Here is a 6,082-nt window from a genome sequence, read left to right as displayed (position 1 = left end):
TTTTAGTTATGAATTATTTAGAAAGTTTAGAATTAACGGAAGAATCTGATTATTATAGATTAACTGCTTTATTAGATAATGAAAAACAGGCTGTTCTAAAAACAGAATTAAATCTCAAATCAAATGAAAATTTTAATAAACAAAGTCTTTTAAAAGAAGTTTTTAACAGAAAAAATATAATATACTATGAAAAAATTTAACTTGAAGCCCCTATAAAAATAAAATCTGCCAATGGAGAACTTGAAATAGCTTTGATAAATGATGAAGAATTGAGTAAACAGATTGAGAAAATTAAGGATCAACAAAAAAGATCTAAAATTGGATGGATTCATATTAGTATCATACAAGTCTTAATCAAATCTACATATATGAAAGGAATTAATTCACCAATAAGTTTAGCAATCTGTGACAAAAGAATTACTGATGACCCAATAGATCAAATAATTAGAATTGTTCATGGAAATTTGGCAAATGTAAATGTTAAATTTAATGCCCATCTTGGATATGTTATACCTTTATCAACTGAAAATCTTGGAAGATCTATAAGTTTGGCTTATAAATTTCATAGAAAGAATCTAATGGAACAAGATGATGAACCATTTTCAATTACATATGCAATAAATTATGCTTTAACAAATAGCCATCATAGTATAATATTTAAAAACAGAGAAAGAATTTATGTCGATGAATTATTTCAGAAAATTGTAAAAACAGAAATACCAAAATATAAAGCTATTGAAAATCCAGTTCTATTATTAAAAGAACCATCAAGAAAATTAGTTCCATCAAATTTTCAAATAAGAGAATCTAAAATTAATAGCCCTTTAAGTTTATCTAAGTTAAAAATTAAAGAAGAAAATTCTGAAATAAAAGAATTAACAAAAAAGGTCGAAAAATTAAATGAAACCTTAAACACTAAATTATGACAATAAATAAAGAAGAAATATATGTAACTTATCAAGACAAGAAACAAGAGCTCTTTGAAAGAGAAAATCGTTTGAATTATTTACAGTTTTCTGAAATAAATCAAAGAGCATTTGAAGCTCTAAAAATAATCTATGACAAGTTGAAAAAAGAAGTTGAAGAGCTAGAAAAATTAATAGAATCTCTAGAAAATAGTGATGAATCGATGATAGAGTTTGCAGAAATTTTAAAATAAATAATGAAGCATAAAAAGATTGAAAAACCAGAAAATAAAATAAAAAGGAAAAGGGCGAAAAAATTAAAAAGTAAAATAGAGGAGTATAAAAGGGAATTAAATAACCTTCAAATCGAAATTGATGATCTTATAATAAAAAGGATAGAAGTAAGAATAAATATAAACAAGTTGGAATTAAACTTAAAAAATTTATAAATGCCTGGAAAACCATATTATGACTTAAAAGAATTAAAGCTGTTGAAAGAAAAAATGGAGAATGAAGTTGAAAAATTAGAAAGATATTTAGAAACAAGAGAAAGTATAGAAATAAAAGAAGTTTTTGAGGATTTAAGAAATTATATTAAAGAAAAAGACAAACAGATAAAAGATTTTATATACAATAATCCATACAAAAAAGAATATTATAATTATGATAGAAATTAAAACTGAGTTAAAAAACTATAAATATGAAATTAGAATTATAAATATACATCAAGAACTAGTAATAAATGATCATATAACAAATACAAGAGAAATAGTGGAAATGGTCAATACTTTAGATTATGAAGTTGCAAATTATTTTTATCAAAATCCTTTAAACAAAGCACCACCAATTGAATCTATACAAATTATAAACTTATTCGAAGCAAAATATGAAGAGTTAGTAAAAATTTCGAAAAGAAATTAAAAGAAAAGTCGAAATTGAAAAATTGGTATCAGAGCCAAGTTAACGATTAAAGGTAACACTTTTTCTTTAAGTAACACTTTTAGTGATACGCTTTTAAATCAATAACAACCACAAAATAGAAAACATCTTTACGAAAAGATGAAAATGGCATCTTTACCGTAGCATCCCTTTTTTATAATGTGTCCATCAAGTTCTTAAGTAACCCATAATAATCAATTTAAAATTAAAAATGATTGTTTTTACTGAAAAAATTTTACTCCATAAAATTAAAATATCAAACAATAAAACTGTAAATAATTGAAATAGAATATACATACATCAAGATAACAATGACAATAATGAGGAATACTTTAATTGATGGCCGCATAACACAAATACTTAAGGCGAAAGATCAGCCTTTGGCAAACATAAGCAACTCTATTGCAAAGGCAAACAATTCTAGTAGCGAAAATGACAAACTTATATTTTAAATTCATATATATTGATACGACAGAGTGTATGTTAACACATTTTATTTTAATTAAAAGAAATGATGTTTGTACTACTTTAATTTTTTGTACACATCTTTTATAGAGTTTTTTTTATATTATAAAAGACAAGTCTTTTATTTTCTCCTATTTCTTATGAATTATTTAGTATCAAAAGAATAAGATGTACAAGAGAGATGTGCACACAACTTTTGCCTCCACTATATACAGACATGGATTAAGCTTGATTTGAACTTACCGTTTTCACTACTTTGTGAAAATTGATTTTATTTTTTCTTTTGTTTAGTGAAAACTTTCCAACAGAACTTGGAAGGGGTAATTTTGATAGACCATATATACACATATACAAAACACTCTTTTAGACTTGTGAATTTTTACATAATTTTTACTATAAGAAAAATATTGAGTACCATCGAATTTACCGTCAGACTCATAAAAAAAAATCTGTCGATAATCAATTTCTTGTTGTTCTGGAGTTGACGGTATAAACGGCACTGGAAATTGTTTACCGGCAGATTATTTTTGTTCGATACTAATTATCGGCGAATTTTCTATCAATATTTTAAATGGATTTGTCGAGACTGAATTGATGTTTACCGTAACTTTGGCGCCATATCACGAGTTTAGGCGCTAAGCTACTGCCGGATTTATCTGCCGATAAATTTTGTGGTAGTTTTTTATTTTATTTATTTTTTTATATAGTTAAACCACAATTAGTAGTCAAATTAAAACTCTTGTTAATAAAATTATTAGCAAAAATCTAAAATTATCAGAAATCAACATATTAGTTTATTAAAAATAAATGATCTGAATATAATAAAATGTCATAGAAGTAAAATATAATGAATTAGACAAAAAAAAAATCCTAAACCTTACAGACCCGGTATTAGGATATTTAGAGCTCAAACCTTAGAGGTTATTTTTTGATGGGTCGAAACATCAAAACAGAGTAGGAATTAGCATCACTACAACATTTTGGGTCTATGGCCACGGTTTTTTTAGTCACAGTAAAAAACCGTGACCATAGACCCTCTATGGTCACGGTTTTTTAGGGTGACCAAAAAAAAAAGCTATGGTCACGGTTTTTTTGGAAAGGGTGACCATAGAGTACCTATGGTCACGGTTTTTTAAAAAATGGTGGCCTAAAAGGGTCTATGGTCACGGTTTTGAGGGGTGACCTAAAGGGGTCTATGGTCACGGTTTTTTACAGTGACCAAAAAGGGACTATGGTCACGGTTTTTCAAAAAAGGGTAACCTAAAAGGGTCTATGGTCACGGTTTTCGGGGGTGGCCTAAAGGGGTCTATGGTCACGGTTTTGGGGGGTGGCCTAAAAGGGTCTATGGTCACGGTTTTTGAGGTGACCTAAAGGGGTCTATAGTCACGGTTTTTTACAGTGACCAAAAAGGGGCTATGGTCACGGTTTTTTAAAAAGGGGTGACCTAAAAGGGTCTATGGTCACGGTTTTGGGGGGTGACCTAAAGGGGTCTATGGTCACGGTTTTGAGGGTGGCCTAAAAGGGTCTATGGTCACGATTTTGGTGGGTGGCCTAAAAGTGTCTATGGTCACGGTTTTTGGGGGTGGCCTAAAAGAGTCTATGGTCACGGTTTTTCAAAAAGGGTGACCTAAAAGGGTCTATGGTCACGGTTTTGGGGGGTGACCTAAAACGGTCTATGGTCACGGTTTTAAGGGTGGCCTAAAAGGGTCTATGGTCACAGTTTTGGAGGGTGGCCTAAAGGTGTTTATGGTCACGGTTATTTACAGTGACCAAAAAAGGTCTATGGTCACGGTTTTTCGGAAGGGTGGCCTAAAAGGGTCTATGGTCACGGTTTTGGGGGTAGCCTAAAGGTGTCTATGGTCACGGTTTTTTACAGTGACCAAAAAGGATCTATGGTCACAGTTTTTCGGAAGGGTGGCCTAAAAGGGTTTATGGTCACGGTTTTGGGAGTGATCTAAAGGAATCTATAGTCATAGTTTTAATCATTTGAGTTTTAATTATTTAAAATTTTTAAGTATTTTTTATTATTTTAAATATTTTTTCTTTTTAAAATTAAAAAGTTTTAATAATTAAAAACTAATAATAATTTTATATAATTTACTTTAAATATTAAAATTTTATATCTAATTTTATAAATATAAAATTAGGTTGAATACTATTAATAATTTTAAATTAAAAAATAATTTAAAACTTTTTAAAATGATTGTAGAATATTAAAATAAAAAATTCATCATATCGTAATTAATTTAAATTATTTGAGTGGTTAATTTTATTTGTTTATTTAAATGCGTATGATAAATTAATTCTTGGTATGTTAGATAAAATAAATTTGTAAAAAATAAAAATATAAGACTCATTATATATAATATATCAATTTTATTATCTTAATTTTAAAAAATTAAAATAAACTCATTTTCTTAACCTATGCTATAGTGGGAACTGAAGGAAATTGAACCGCGTGAACTTAAGGAAATTGAAACAAACCCCCCCTTCTTTCTTTCCCCAATTCATAACCCTAGCCCCCATTGTCGCCGCCGTCGGAAGCTTGTTGGCGCCGCCGCCGTCCCAAGCTCTAAGGACATCGTCTTTATCTTCCTTGGCTTCTCCGTTCGTCGAAGGTTAGTGGCGTGGCGTCCGCTCTTGGGGTACTGCGCTCGTTAAGATCTCTCCTTACACCTTCTCCGCCGTCGCCATCGGCGTCTCCATCGGTGTCTCAGTTCTCATTGCTGCTTGGTACGCCGTTTTCCTTTTCCGTTTTAGATTTTGTTAATTTATTTTCCTGATAATCTTCTTTTTGGATTGCGAAGGGAGAATTACGTGCTGCAATCAAGGCTCCCCGAATCACTTCCACGAATCTCATTAGGTACGAGCCATATATGAAATAAAATTGTTGCTGAGGCATCTTCTTCTTGTTGCTATTAGCCTTCTGTTGTGCTGATTTCACATGGTTCTTGGCACCTTGAGCTACTGATTTCATGAATCTCGGTGCATTTCAGTTCATTAATTAGTAATGGATTTGAAACTTAATTATAAAACTCGAATAATAATGTTAAGACATACTTGGCAAAATTTGAAGATATAGGTAAAGGAATTGTGTTTCATGAGTAAATATTCTCTTGATAAGCAAGCTTTTGAGAGTTCCCATTTTGCCACTCCATACTTGTGTTTTGCCAAAGCAGCAGGGTGGCTTTTAGACTTGTCAAATTCAGTAGCAAGTTCTTCACCAAGCCTTCTACCAATGTGAAATGACCGAAATTCCTCTGCAAACTCTTTGGCTGTCACAATTATAATTTTAGCTCTTTTAAAGTTCAATATTATATTGTTTATTATTATTGCTAATTGATCTCTGATAATAACTAATATTGATTTAATTTTTTATGATTATATAATTATTTGCAGTGTTAGATATGGCTATGGTCACGGTTTTGGGAAGGGGTGACCATAGAGGCTATGGTCACGGTCAAAACCGTGACCATAGATATGGCTATGGTCACGGTTTTGGGTGGAGTGACCATAGAGGCTATGGTCACAGCCAAAACCGTGACCATAGCCTTATCTATGGTCACGGTTTTGGGAAGGGGTGACCATAGAGGCTATGGTCACGGCCAAAACCGTGACCATAGATGGGCTATGGTCACGGTTTTATCGCGTGACCATAGATTAACCTATGGTCACGGTAAAAAAACGTGGCCTAAAGTGCCAGAATTTGAACATTACAACCGTGGCCATAGAAACTGTGACCATAGATAAAAAAACCGTGACCATAGGTCTAT

At 31.2% G+C, this 6,082-nt stretch overlaps 1 long non-coding RNA gene across 1 annotated transcript; it reads left to right on the top strand.

The window, feature by feature from the left end:
• The first annotated feature begins 4,742 nt into the window (after positions 1-4,742).
• LOC112726922 (uncharacterized) lies at positions 4,743-5,576 on the top strand. Its single transcript, XR_003165482.3, has 2 exons — positions 4,743-5,042; positions 5,117-5,576. It is a non-coding gene; the product is annotated as an uncharacterized lncRNA (long non-coding RNA).
• The last annotated feature ends 506 nt before the right edge of the window (positions 5,577-6,082 follow it).

The sequence above is a fragment of the Arachis hypogaea genome, chromosome 12 (genome assembly GCF_003086295.3).
Source record: "Arachis hypogaea cultivar Tifrunner chromosome 12, arahy.Tifrunner.gnm2.J5K5, whole genome shotgun sequence".
NCBI lineage: Eukaryota > Viridiplantae > Streptophyta > Magnoliopsida > Fabales > Fabaceae > Arachis > Arachis hypogaea.
The sequence above is the reverse complement of the archived record's forward strand: the minus strand, read 5'-3'. Positions and strand labels throughout refer to the sequence as shown.